The sequence below is a fragment of the Sinocyclocheilus rhinocerous genome, unplaced genomic scaffold, assembly GCF_001515625.1.
Source record: "Sinocyclocheilus rhinocerous isolate Xijiao unplaced genomic scaffold, SAMN03320098_v1.1 scaffold1163, whole genome shotgun sequence".
In the NCBI taxonomy this organism is placed as follows: domain Eukaryota; kingdom Metazoa; phylum Chordata; class Actinopteri; order Cypriniformes; family Cyprinidae; genus Sinocyclocheilus; species Sinocyclocheilus rhinocerous.
The window spans coordinates 149608-164878 of record NW_015642328.1 but is presented as its reverse complement, the minus strand read 5'-3'; the positions used below and the strand labels follow the sequence as shown (position 1 = coordinate 164878).

Sequence of the window (15271 nt, the reverse complement as noted above, 5' to 3'; positions counted from 1 at the left end):
GTTTATTACAAATAAAAATGAAAATTAAAGCACATCGCGTTGGCAGAGTGGATGCGGATCCATCACTCATGTTGCACCTCGGTGTCGGACAAACAGAAGAAGTGAGGGCTATTTAACAGCAGCGGTCACGGTGATGATGAGGCGAGCACCAGTGAAGTGATCTCGGCCGCGCCTCTCGTTTCTCATGCCTGCTCCGTGTGTCTGCTGCGCGGCGATCAAACGGGCAGGGCAGCGCTTTTCACGAGCGTAGATAGCTATATACGAATCGTGTCTTTTTTTAAATTTTTTTTATCTCGGTTCTTTTGTCGTAAGTTATGCTATTACTCCATTAATGTATACTAGCATATACTGTATATCCAGCGCTCCCTGAACACAGTCTCTGGCTTTTTGCCAATCAAGCGCAAGCACGCACGCGCGTCTAGAGTAATAACGACTCTGATCTGATCATAAAGTCCTTCCGAGTCACAGGGCTCAAGTCCAAGTCAAGTCTCGAGTCATTGCTGTCAAAGTCTAAGTCGAGTCTCAAGTCTTCTTTAATTATGTCGAGTCGAGTCGCAAGTCATCAAATTTGGGACTCGAGTCCGAGTCAAGTCTCGAGTCATGTGACTCGAGTCCACACCCCTGCTGATTACCACCAAAGCTGATTATTGCACTAATATTTTTGGGCTTTAAGGTCATAATTCAGAGGTGGTGATGTGAGGAAAAGTATTTTTTCAAAGTATTGTTTTCTCAGGGTTTGTATTGAACAACTGACTTTTTAAATGCTGCTTTGTATGCAAACCGTTGTTTTAAGAATGAGCTAATCGATGCCTTGTGTTGTTGATTTTTGGAGCTAAATAATTCTGCATGTGAAAAATTGCTTGCAGTGCTTCCAAGATCTCCAGGCGATTTCAAAGTATTTTGGTGGATATTTATATGTCTCATAGAAAGGCTCTCTTTGTGTTGCTTATTTTCTCAGTTTGTTGTATATGGTTTTCACAGGTTTTCTGAGATGCTCAAATCAATTTAATATGTTTTATTATTTCATTCTAAATATTTAGAAATGCAAGTAATATAAATACAGCTCAGGTTGTTGCAACCTATGTAGTATGTAACCTGCACCACCCTCATCATTTGCTTGTTCAACTTTTAATTTGCTTAAACCTAAAATGCAAATGATTCTCAACTGTAAATTACTATCATTTTTCAGTCACGCACTTGTGATGATTTGATGAAGTGGCTGTTTGAAGCAGTGCTGTTTCTGTCACAGCTGGGCAGGCATGCAGAGAGCCCATAAGCCTTTAGATGTAATCCCTGCACATGCATCTGATTCCTGCCAGCGAAACCCGCTGTTGACCCACTTGACAGTTCTACATTACATTTTCAGTCAAAACATAAGCCCAGTCTGCAGACCCCACTGTTTGTGCTGTTATATAAGTATGATTTTGTGGTGTGTGAGAGAGACTTTTTCATATCACCTATTTTTCTTCTCAAAATGATGCGAATAGAATTTGTAAAGAAAAATGGGAAAAGTGCATAACAGACATTTTGATTAGTGCTCACAGAACTGTTGATTAAGTTGATTTGAGTGGTTGCCCGGGACGAGAAACCAACAAAACGATTTTAAAATGATTGGAAAGTTTGCTGAAATGCCCACAGTAAACTATCCTTACATTTACAGCACTCTGAGCCAAGTAGCACACAGTCATGCACTTTATGAGACAGTTTAAATCTCTTATAAGTCCAGGAAAGACAGGTTGACGTGGTGCACAGAGAGTGCATTTAGAACGGGTCACCGTCTCTCCGTTTACACTCGATGCAGAGGTAGTAATTGAATTTTTGGCTACAATCCTGTTATACATTGTTGTGGATAAAGACGTCGCAAGCCAAGTTTGCATTCTAAAGCTCATTGTCTGTTGGCTTAATTCCTGCTTGTACACAGTGCACAGATGGGAGTAAATATTTGTGGGGAACATATGAATCAGTGGAGGCAGTTTACATTTCCAAGCTACAACAATTACACAAACATACAATCCACCTTGACTCACTGAATGACTAAAACGGATGAGGATGTAGCCAACTGGTGTGCTGCCGAGATCATAGCATGTGTTGGTTTTTACTGCTGCCACTAAGTAAAAGAGTCTTTAATAGTTTGTATAACGTTTCCAGCCCTACTCTGCTATTAATTCAGCATGTTACACTAGTTTTGAATGCTAATTACAATTCTGACATTCCTGGGGTTTGCTTTATGCGATGGCTGATAAACCGAGGTCTGTTTCTGAATATTCTGGAGTTTGCGGAGTATGTATGCAGCCCCACCTTCAGTGAAGTAATGGTCAGGTTTAGCATTACACATCTCATCATTCATCTAATGTTAAATTAGCCTTATCTAGCAATTATTAACTCATTTGGATCAAGTTTTATCTGGCACTGGTGTTATCAGGAGAATTTCAGATGCAGCATATTCATAAATGCAGTTTTTCCTTTCATTTACAGCATTTTTGTCATAGAAGTTGGACATGAAGGGTTATGAGTTCATATTGTGAGCATTGCTAAGGGACCCTAAAGTCAAAAATGAGATGGCACGAAAAAGCACTTGTTTATGGTGTGAAAAGTGAAATTTTCCATCTGAAAAAATCTGAAACATCATAACAATTACAAACTCTCCACAACCAAGGCTTAAGCAGGAAATAATTATTTTGCGGAATAAAGTGCCGTCTCAAAATAATCTTCAAAAAGTGAATGATTATTCTGCTCTGGCAAGGATCTCCTGGCAACTTTTGCCAATATACATATTTATGTCCCTATAAACATAAACTGCATAGCATATTATAGACTTTATGGCTCTGCATATTTTTGTAATGTCCTGTTGCCTGAAGTTCTTTGAGGACTTCATTTCCAAAACCACCAATCCATCATACCACATGAATTAGACCGAGCTGCAAAGCATAATTGCAACACTTTTCTGGCTCTGTCCTAGACTTAGTTAGAAAGATGTTGAACTATAGTAGCAAACACTACAGAGCGGACACCCAAACACGAGCAAGCTTGTTCTATAAGTAAAGAAGACGAACCTGCCGAACCATGGCAAGTCTTTAAGTTGAATATCAAATCTGAGGGACCTGCCAAGAGCTGGTCATGAAAGGGAGAGCAATATTCATCAATCCTGCTATTGTTACAGCACTATTCATCTGGGAATCGCTGATGTATAAGATAAACAGATTTTCATAATTTCCCCATCCCCTGCTATCCTCCATGATTTCTTTTGGACAAAGATCTAAGATGAAAACGACTATATGCAGCCTCTCATGTAAACACTGTGTACACAAGTAGAGATTGATATGTGTGTTTGAGATGCAAATGACCACTGGAAAAAGGAATCCTTGTGTTGCTGACCTTAATTGGCTTGGATGAAGTTTCTGGGTCAATGGGATACGAGACAGTGCTGCTGTAATCGCTTCGCCGCATATCTGGATTCACGCTGGGGGTCATCACCCTGAGATTCAAGAGCTTTGATCGCCGCCTCCAGATGAACTTGGTTATTAAATGTAAAGAATTCGTCTGACTTTAGCGGTCGAACCACTTTGGCAAGGAATCGGGAACTTTAGTGATAAACAAGAGCAAACACTGTTGAGGATGGCTTCACGCTGTCAATCATAATGGTGAAATATTTGTGGGAGAGGCCACAGCCCTCTTCAATGGGTGAGAGAGTATTGCGTTAAGTGTTGTGCGTCAGAGCTCAGAATTATGCTCCTCCAACTGCAACAATGATAAGCACCCACTTATCTGCAGAATCTACAATGATGATCTAATCTTAATAAACAAACATATCCTGCCTTGTCCTGACAGGCTTGGTCTTGCCTTGGAAATGTGAGGCAAACATCTTCCACATCTGTCTGTCTGTCTGTCTGTCTGTCTATCTATCTATCTATCTATCTATCTGTCTGTCATCGCTATCTATCTATCTGTCTGTCTGTCGCTATCTACCTATCTATCTATCTGTCTGTCTGTCTGTCGCTATCTATCTATCTATCTATCTATCTGTCTGTCTGTCTGTCTGTCTGTCTGTCGCTATCTATCTATCTGTCTGTCTGTCTGTCTGTCTATCTATCTATCTATCTATCTATCTATGTTTTAAATACCAACTGACAGTGTTCAATAATTTTTAGACCTCGCTATATCATTACAAAACACATTTATACGCAAAAGATTGATTTAATGCAAATCAATGCAAACGTGTGTCTTCATGCAGGGACACGTAATCTCCTGTTGTAATCAGCAATTGACGTTAAAAAGCGCTGAATCTGTTTTCATCTTTTATTGCCTGTCTCGTCCGGAGAAAAAGCCCTCGTAATGACGTCACGCTCCCACCAGCCCCGCGGGCTTTATTTCAGAGCCCGGAATGATTTACGGTATAAAAAGACGCAGAGCGACTCAGGAACCTGCCCAACGGGTAGCCTAGCTAATTGTAAAGCGGAAAGGAGGGGGACGTTTGGCACCAGCGCTCCTCTGTGCGTAAAGACGCCTGATGTTTGGACAGACGCAGATTCGGGCTCACCGCGCGCAAACGCCCACATCCTTAGGTCGGCTTTGCTTTCTTTAGGTGAATGAAAGTTTCCTAGAAGGGGGACGGCAGAGGAGATGATATCTGACCAGGATGAGTCGGAAAGGTGAACTTAAATAAGCAAAAGCGCGCGTCAACCACCTGTTATAAAACAGCGCGAAATGGGCATGCTTAGTGTGGACCTCCTGGTAACTTTGCAGATCTTGCCTGGTTTCTTCTCCAACTGCCTGTTTTTCGTGCTGTATGATTCGATAGTGCTGGTAAAGCGTGTGGTGTCACTCCTGAGCTGTTCGGGCTCCACTGGTGAGTGGCAGCGCATGTTAACCACAGCCGGCGTGCGCTCCATATGGAACAGCTTTCTGCTGGATGCCTACAAACAGGTAAGCTGAGAGCACAAGACTTGGTCTGCACACTGTGGAGTATGACTCAAACAAGTTCAAAGGGCTAAGGGAATTATTTGTCTATGTTGTTTTAATGTTAAATATACATAATGCAATGTTTGGTTAGACTTTAGTGTCCACGTTACAATAGCTATATTTACTCTTAAGTAGGCTACTGCATAATATCAATGGACACACAGTGACGTCAAATTGGCTTTAAAGCGCATTTAAAAACAACAGATGTTGATGAAAATGCTGTAAAATAAGGGCAATATACATTTTATGTTATGAACACTTTGCAATTATGGTTATTATTATTTTAATGAGTTTTAATTAGTTTTCAGAATGTGAGATCTCAACCCTGGTGACATCACTCGAGTCTCCATAACAACAGAGGCCAATAAGCCCACTAAGCCAAAGTGAAGTAATTTTCAGTGTAGTCATGAGACTGATCTTTCGGCTGGCCACTAGGCATTATGGCACATTGCCCATGTTATTCTAATGTCCTCAAAAATATTAATGTGTGAATGTGGAACTGTTTTGTTCAGGTGAAGCTGGGCGAAGCTGCTCCAAACTCCAAGGTGGTGAAGGTTCCCGGCATCAACAGATGCTGGAGCGTCAGCGGTAAGACCCACAACGCGTGCCATCTGCTGGACTTCGAGTCTCCTGACCGCCCGTTAGTGGTCAACTTTGGCTCGGCCACTTGACCCCCCTTTATAAGCCAGCTGCCGGTTTTCCGGCGGATGGTGGAGGAATTCTCGGATGTGGCAGACTTCCTGCTTGTCTACATCGATGAGGCTCACCCCTCAGATATAAAGTCACAGAAACGGCATTTTCATAGACATCTGACTACAAACAAATATCTGGCTCAAAAGTCTATTGTGAGATCAGAGAGATCATGCGCTGTACTTTTTCTACAAGATGCTTAAAAGTTCTTACAGATGGTGTTAAAAGGTGCAAGCCCAAAACATCGATTTAGAGCAGTGACAAAGCCCCAAAGAATTTGTGTGTTTTTTTTTGTATATATACAACTGTGAATGTGAGATCTCAACCCTGGTGACATCACTCGAGTCTCCATAACAACAGAGGCCAATAAACCCACTAAGCCAAAGTGAAGTAAATTTCAGTGTAGTCATGAGACTGATCTTTCGGCTGGCCACTAGGCATTATGGCTCATTGCCCATGTTATTCTAATGTCCTCAAAAATATTAATGTGTGAATGTGGAACTGTTTTGTTCAGGTGAAGCTGGGCGAAGCTGCTCCAAACTCCAAGGTGGTGAAGGTTCCCGGCATCAACAGATGCTGGAGCATCAGCGGTAAGACCCACAACGCGTGCCATCTGCTGGACTTCGAGTCTCCTGACCGCCCGTTAGTGGTCAACTTTGGCTCGGCCACTTGACCCCCCTTTATAAGCCAGCTGCCGGTTTTCCGGCGGATGGTGGAGGAATTCTCGGATGTGGCAGACTTCCTGCTTGTCTACATCGATGAGGCTCACCCCTCAGACGGCTGGGCGGCTCCTCCCATGGAGAACTTTTCGTTTGAAGTGAGGAAACACCGTAATCTGGAGGAGAGGATGTTTGTCGCCCGGACACTTCTGGAGCATTTCTCTTTGCCTCCTCAGTGCCAATTGGTAGCAGATTACATGGACAACAATGCCAACGTAGCCTACGGTGTGGCCTACGAGCGGGTTTGCATCGTGCAGAAGAATAAAATCGCTTACCTTGGGGGTAAGGGTCCATTTTTCTACAACCTTAAAGATGTTCGGCACTGGCTCGAGAAGAGCTACGGGAAGCGATAATTTCTTTGAAAAAGAGGTCAAATAGCCTTTTCTGTGAATGCTATAAGATTTTATTTTTGTATAATGGAGAGAAATCGAGGGTTAGGTGCTTTTCCAAACCGTTTAACGGTGGCTCCGGTGGAAACACTTGGGCTGGGCTCCAGGTCATTTTCTTGAATTGTCTAAAATGATCAGCAGGTGTCCTACATTCCTAACCACTTTACAAAAATAATTAAATGAATATAGACTTTAAATACTGACAGTGTGGTTTGCACTTCAATTTTGAGAATACATTGTTGCCAGCAAAACGATTTGTAGATGCACTATTAATAACGTGTTCCTTTGCGATTAACGTAGAGTTAAAGTGTGCAATATTTTTATGCGACATAACATATATTGCTTACAAAAGAAAACCAAATTGCTGAAAAGAAGAGAAAGCACAAGTACCCAGCTTTTATATGAAAAGAAAATAATTTATTTTTTATTGACATTCAATGTTTATTTTTAATATGTGGCCTGTTTATGCGCTTGTAACGCTTTCCCTTCCCCTCTTCAACTGACAATCGTTCATATTCCATGTATCATCAGCTTCAGTTCATTTGCACCGGTAATAAAAGCATTCCCGGCATCCCATTTTGAAAACTACTAACTCATTCGGCCCGTATTGTACTTAACAATCACCAAATGAATGGCCTCAGCCACCGGACTTGGCTTCACTGCAGTGTACAGGAAAGCTGATGAAAAGTTATTTTACTCCTGAATGTTAGAGAAAAGTGTTCGAATGTCATCGGCAGTCGCTCATTTGGGTCAATACGGCGCTGGTGTGCACATGAAAATCACAGACGAAATGGTCTTCTGTCCTGTCTGTGGTTGGATGACAGACCACACCTCTCTGTCCTGATCCAAATGAGCACGACTGCTAACATGCTGAAACAATCACTCTGAAGGCTTTGAGTTTTGTTTCACAGAACTGTTCTCATGTACTACAACCGTCCTCTTCCTTTTAATGAGAAAAAGGCAAGAAAAAATAAAGTTGAACTGCTGCTGACTGTGACTTTCCCCCCAGTTTTTATGTTTGATTCTGGGAATTTTCAATGAGGGGTGATTGGATTGAAAAAGGGAGGGAAAAAGTTCAGTGGAAAGCTCCAGATGGAGACAATGTTGCATGATGACCAATTAAAAAAAAAAAAAAAAAAGGAAATGCCCCAGCCATAAGGGGTCAAGGAGTACATGTGCTTTTTTTTCCCCCCATTAAATATGTGTCTGCAGAAATGCATGCTGATGGGTCTGAACATGTGCAACACAATCAAACCGTGTGACGCAGAGGTCTCTGGCTGAACTTCTGCGTCTTCGAGGCTGCCAATAACTAAATAGCAAAGGCTCAGGGAGAACATGTCCCTGGGAAGCACCATGAAACAGAACCGGGCATCGCTTATCCGAGCGGAACTAGTCCATTTGGACCGCTAAGACGTTATTCACAGACTGTCTCAGTCTTGGAAGGCATCGTGCTGCACGATGGAGCAGGGAGGTTGCCAACGTTAAAGATGGAGGCATCGGAAAAGAGAGCCACACAACAGCAACAAACACAAGCCCCACTCCAGGAAAGAGTCCCATGGTGTGCTTTCTAAGGAATGCGTCTGGTAAACAGGTACTGAACAGAATTCTAAACAGCGTGTGAAGAAGTGTTCTCATTTATAGGGCATAACAAGGACGCGGGACCAGGGGGGGAAACCTGGTCCCATTTATTCAGATAAGGTCAAAACATGACTCCTTAGAAAAGCGGACGTTTGCCAAATCGGCCAGTATAAATTCAAATGAAATGTTGATGCAAGCGTTTAAATGTATGTGTCTGCAGTTCAAAGATAAGCCGTTTATGTTCATACTTCGACAGTGGACTATTTGGTTTGGATGTGATCTGACCGCTCTCTCGGAAAAATGATCTTAGTCCTAATATCAATATATTCAGTAAATCAACTCAGAGTCCAACCCGAGGGATGCCAAACATTTTTTTCATATTTAATGCACTTTTTTCCTGCATGTATAAATCTGATGAGGGGAAAAAGGTAAATTCCTAAAGATAATTAGATCTTAAAGGGACAGCTCACTCAAAAATGAAAATTCTGTCATTATTAACAGTACTCAGCCTAATGTTGTTCCAAAAAAAACAGAAGATATTTAAAAAAATGAAAATACAATAAAAGTCAATAGGGTCCAATGTTATTTCTATATTCTTCAAAACATCTTATTTTGAAAATAAGTCAAAAGTTTTGAAACGGCATGAGTGAGTAAATGATGACACAATTTTCGTTTTTGGCTTAACTACCCCTTTAAGGAAACTTTCTGAGAATCGTATGATATTAAGCAGTAAGGATTTGACTGTACTGCATCACAAATCAAACTGGTCAATCAAACACCTTCTTGCATTGTAAATGTGAGTTAATTTTCCTTCTTCAGCTACGCACCTGTCTATACTGTCACAGTAATCCACCCTAACAAGTTCTTATGTTATTATCAACATAATCTTATGTTTTATTTTCATTTGTCCTCTCTTTGACTCTGGTAAGAATCTTAGCAGCTTTTGGAGATGCACTTAGTCACTGATACAACACATGGATAAGACAAAATTATGCTTTTATCTAAGTCGTATAAAGGTTAGCTTCTAGAGCCAAGTATTTGCACTTTGAATTGAGTTCAAACTGAACATGCTCCAAATATCTTTGATGCTTGAGGACCAACCTGCGCTAAAAAACACATGTAATTCATCTCAAACAGTACAACCTGGAATTCATATAACATTATATATCATGTTTTACAGCTGATTGTTTTATGGCCTGATATATGGTCATATCTGCATATAGCAAACTTAACTTATGCTAATCAACATACTCTGGTTTCTTACATTACTGGTAGTAGATAAGACTATGGGACTATCACTAAGAGCTATGCTCAAAATCATAATTCATTATAAAGAAATTCAGTTTAACATTTATGCTTGAAACCGTTCTTGACCTGTAAGGTACAAACTGTTTGATCAATTTATTGCAAAAATTAAAATATATTATTAATAATAATAGCGTTATTACTATTAACACATTCTTCATTTCATTTCTCCCTGATGCTGTGAAAGCCTAACAACTGAAATGGAAAAGGAACTTTAGGTATGAATTAATACTGAATGTATTGTACATATATTTTGAGAGGAGCTATTAAGAATGTTGATTGGCAGCTTGATACATGTGCCTTGTTTCCTACTATGTTTAATGCCAAGTTTGTTTTATTGTGCCATTTGGCTGATTAAAGACGCAGCAAATCAGACAAGATGTGTTCGAAACATTCTTTCTCCATCCTTCACATGCATTTCATTTTTTTGACCTTGAATTAAGATGCCGCACAGATGTCTAGATGCATTTTTTTTAATCAGTTTATTATGAATCAGGTTGAAATAGTCATAAATCATAAGAATATATCTTGCTCGTCTGATAAATCTGGGCTCACAGATGCTGAATTTTATGTGAATAAATTTAATAGACCATAAAGATGTAAATCTTGTGAGGCCAGCTTCCAGAAGCTCTTTGATGACTTGGTTGGTTTGATATTTAATTTAATTTACAGACTCATTAAATAATCCAGATTCATGCCAAAACTTGACAGCCAATCTATCTCAGAAGCTGAGTTAGACTAAACTATATTTAGTAGAGATGGTTTCTGAGGTGCAAGATGACTAATCTTTCATGAGGCCAAACAGATTTGGTTTTAATTTGCATTGGGGTTTTATGGCAGGACATTTAAAATGTTAAAAAGAAAGGCACGTTGTAGTCCACCTCTGTTCAGCGGATTGAACTTCATATTACTTAAATGAAAAAATATCCAGTGTTTACAAAAATAGGTAGGCTGTCAGAAACAGGTGTTAGCCGGAAATATATTACAGCTAGTTAAATAAACTCAAGTAAATCTTTCAAATGAAACAAAAACATTCCTCGAAAAATATCTGTTTGAGTATGACTTAAATTTTTTCCCTTTAAGGCTTTATCTAGTAAATTAGATTTTTATAGAGAGTTCTCTTTCACTCATGATCTTATGCCAGAGGGGGAAAAACCCTGCCGGTTACGTTGACAGAAATTACCCATGCAGATTTATAATATGCAATGAAATACTGCCATATCTTGTGTAGGGAACATCTAAAGTGACTGGGTCACCTTACAATCTCAAGTTGGATAATTACAATGCCGTTTCTAGAAAGATTTACTGCAGATTGCAGTAGCTTTTCCAGCATGAAGGATCTCAGGTGGGTTCTTCTTAAAGTCTTTTGGTTAAGCTGAGTTTATTGCAGGAGTGAGACCAACACGGCTCATTACTCTGACAAAACATTTCAACGTTCTGACAGCCGCCCCGGGATGGAGTCTGTATTTCCAGTCGTTTATTCGCAGTATGTCTCCACGAAAACATCTCTTGTTTTCATGATAAGAGGAGGCAAAACAGTTATTCTCACCATTGCAAATGTTATTTTGTTTTGCCAGTGCACCTCCATAGTAACACAGGCCGAACTCCTCCTCATTCGCAGGAAAAGCTCTGTTACAGAAACCTAATATTTATGTTGGCCTGATGCACTTGTCAAATCAACTTAAACGTGCTTATTTTTCTGACCGGATTCCTCTCCTCCACGCTTTTTCTCTCATCACTCTCATTTTGTCGCCGTAGACCATTACTGATGAATAAAATGCTTCTTCATTCGTCTCTCATGCTAAAGCCACCAAACTTAGCAAGATTAGGCTTTTAGCTGTTTACACTCACATTTTCTCTCCACATGACTTGTATTCAAGTTCTGTCATCATTTACTCACTCTCATGTCGTTCCAAACCTGTATGACTCCCTTTCTTCTGTGGAAAATAAAAAAAGTATTCTGAAGAATGCCCATACAATGAAAGTCAAAGAGCAAAGGGAATAAATGATAACCAAATTTTTTTTATTTTGGAGTGAACTACTCCTTTATTAATCAGTCTCTTTCTATTTTCTGACTTAAACTGTTGAATTCTAAAAGCATCCCTTGAGTTTTAAAACAAGAGTAGTGCTTTAAGTTCCATATAGATTATTTCACGCATTTTTTGGTCCCACTTTATATTAAGTGGCCTTAACTATGTACTTACATTTAAATTAATCATTTGGTACAGTGTACTTATTGTGTACATACATATTTTTACATTGTACTTATATTTATAATTACACTGTTGACCCATCCCTTACACCTACCCATACCTCCAACCCTGTCCCTAACCTCACCCGTATCCCACCTCAATAGCAGCAAAAGTGTTTTGCAATACAATATGAACACAGTAAGTACATTGTACTTATTTTTTGATCTAAGTACATAGTAGTTAAGGCCATCTAATATAAAGTGGAACCCATTCTTTTATGCAATTCCCTGTTTTTTCCCCCCTCATTGACTAAAATTAGCACTTTTATGAAAATCTTCAGGTTTTTAGGCGAGGACCATTAAACCTGGTATGCACCTTCATTCTCTGTAAATTCGGTTAAATGTTACATCTGTTAAGAGTTTGTTTCCTGTTTCCACAGTTTTTTTTTTCCAAATGCGCTTTCCTTAAATGCTGTGAAGTGCTCAGCAAATGCGGTATGTCAATACTAAACTCATTCTGTTCTGATCTATGTCTGATCTGAATTCATACCCCGTGTTTACTATCTGTCATCATCTTTATATTGATTTATATTCCTCTTATTAGGTTGGAGGCAAAGTAAGAGTAAGAACACATGTTATCGATCATTATGGGGATGCTAGGATGCTGATTTGTGGTCCATGCCATCAGTTACTGTAATTTTTTAAAGGGATAGTTAATCCAAAAATACTTCTATCATCATTTCCTCAGAACATATTTTGAAACATTATTGTAGATTTCATGTAGATTTCGAAACATCTACATTTTTTTTGTCCATACTTTAAAAGTTATTTTATTGTATTTCTTATTTTTGTGTTCTGCAGAAGAAAGTCATAGGTTTTAGAACATCATGACATACAGTAATTAAAATTTTTGGGTCTACATTTAAAAAAAAAATTATTATGATAACATTATCCCCCACACTTAAAAATAAAGGTTCTTTATTGGCTTTGATGGTTGCATAAAGAATCTTTAACATCCATAGAACCACAATAGCTCTTTACGCTAAGAAAAAATTAGGTTATTTGGAGAACCAAAAATGGTTCTTCTATGGCATTACTGCAAAAAACAAAAAATAAAGATAAATAAATAAAACGTTCGGAACCTTTATTTTTAAGAGTGCATCTCATACCTTCCCAAAAATCCCAACAGTTTTCAGCAACCAATGATCAAGCACTCATTTAGGTACATTTACATTATAGTTATACAACAATATATAAATATATTGGAATAAGACTAAAGGCCATAAAGTAGACTTGGTCACATGAAGGTAGTTTTCCAACTATACAAAGTCTTTTTCTCCTTTCTTTTTCTTTCGCAAACAAAAGGGAGGAAGTCTTTACAAGAACCACACTGTTCTGTGACCGACATTTTGCTCCACTTACTTGGTAAAAGGGAATGTTTGGGAGAACTGTGGCATTGTCTTCGTACAATACAGCATTGGTACATCATGCTGTCTGTGTCACGCTGGCCAGAACAGGCAGCGGATTTGACCACAGGCTCTCGTTCAGAATCACCCCCCTGCAGAACTCCAGTGATCTCACACACACACACACACACACACACACACACACACACACACACACACACACGTCTCTAGAGGGCGCTGTGCACTCAGTAACAGAGAACAGTGGAAGCACTATTTGAACTTGTATTTTGCATGATTGTGCTTTGTACTAATTACTCAGCCGAACTTTGCACAATTTGATATTTTGTGATATGAACACTAAGACTAAACGAGCACTAGAAAATTGCTTCAATTTTCCATTTTATAACTATTTTTCCCTTTACAAATTATATTAGCATAATTTGAGTAAAAAGTTTAATTTAAAAATTTAATACCAGGCTGTCTTTCGTTTTGTCCTTTTACTTCAAGTTTGTGTAAAACCTGCTGATTATATTCTTTAGCATGATTTGAAAAGATCCAAAGATCTTGTGTTTCAGTGCAAGTTTTATTTTATAATCAATGAGATACTATTATAGATATATTACATAAAAATTATTAGAACACTAGTATTTTCACCAGCTAAAAAAAATGGCTAAGTCAGATATTTCTATTATTTGCTGTGTCAGTAGGAAATATCAGTTTACATTTCCAAACATTCATTTTGCCATTAATTGTAATAATCCAATAAGCCAGTGCTCCACACAGAGATCTGATCTCATGATCATCATCTAGTCTGTCTGGAATGACATGAAGAAACAGAACAAACTGAGACAGACTCAATCCAGAAGAACTGTAGCAACATCTCCAAGATGCTTCAAGAGACCTGCCTGCAAAGCTACAGTACTGTTAAAGGTTTTAGGCACTTGAGTAAAAAAGTTGTAAAAATGAGGATGCTGTCAAAAATAATGTCATAAATAGATTTTCTTTATCAATTACTTCTATTAACTAATTTAAATCAACATTTGGTGTAACCATCCTTTGTGTTTAAAGCAGCTTTTGCCCTAGGTGCAATAAATGTCATAACCTCACTTATTTGATTAGTAACTTAAAAATAATGTACTTATTTCCAATTTAACAACTTAACAACTTAATTATTATTACTATTGATATTGTTGTTTTTCCAAGTAAGTTATAGATATTCCCTCAACATTAGATTTTGTTTACCATATATATGTGATCTCTGATTTGGACTTCACTGTGTATGTATGTACGTAAATATATATATATATACACACACACACACACATACATATACTCTCAACCACTGAAAGCTAAGTAGGCTACTACCCTCCAGTTTTCTTTTTTTCTTTGTGTCTCTTAGTATGTTTTACCACCAAAAAAATAACATTAGCAAAAAAAAAAAAAAAAAAGTAGAGCGAAAATCACATTCTTGCGATTTGCTGTGTGTGCCTGAATATGCAGCTTACATAGTAGTAGTTTAGAAAAGCTAATCCCCTGATGGCGATGATGCATATTTTGCACAAACATACTGTACATCCTCCTCAGTCCGACACAGCAATGTCCCAGTCTGGTGTGTTAGTATTCCTGTAAAGCAGTGGCTGATCTCCAGTGCTCTGCAGCTTAGATTAATAATGAATCAAGGCTTTTACCAGTCTCGCACTCTCTCTCAGTCTCTGTGGATCAGGTTCCTGCTACAGTTTTAGAATGGCATGGTTTTGATGATCCTCTATTCATTTGAGGGACAATAGGTAGATTTCTAGACAGTGAAAATAGACCATCTATATATTCACTATTGGATTGAACTATTTTATTAAAGAATAAATGGACTTACCACAAGTCTCTTATTAGATGTTATAAATCACAATATTATGAGTTCTGGGTTATTTGTGTCATACATACATCTCTATCTACCATTACAGATTCCCCAGAGGTGAGCTGAATTCTGCCGTCTTTGCTCATGGGCGCAATTGTCTGTGAGCTGTAAATTTCATGTCA

The 15271-nt window shown here is 38.7% G+C and overlaps 1 pseudogene; it reads left to right on the top strand.

The window, feature by feature from the left end:
• The first annotated feature begins 4234 nt into the window (after window positions 1-4234).
• LOC107755775 (type II iodothyronine deiodinase-like) lies at window positions 4235-6804 on the top strand (annotated as a pseudogene).
• The last annotated feature ends 8467 nt before the right edge of the window (window positions 6805-15271 follow it).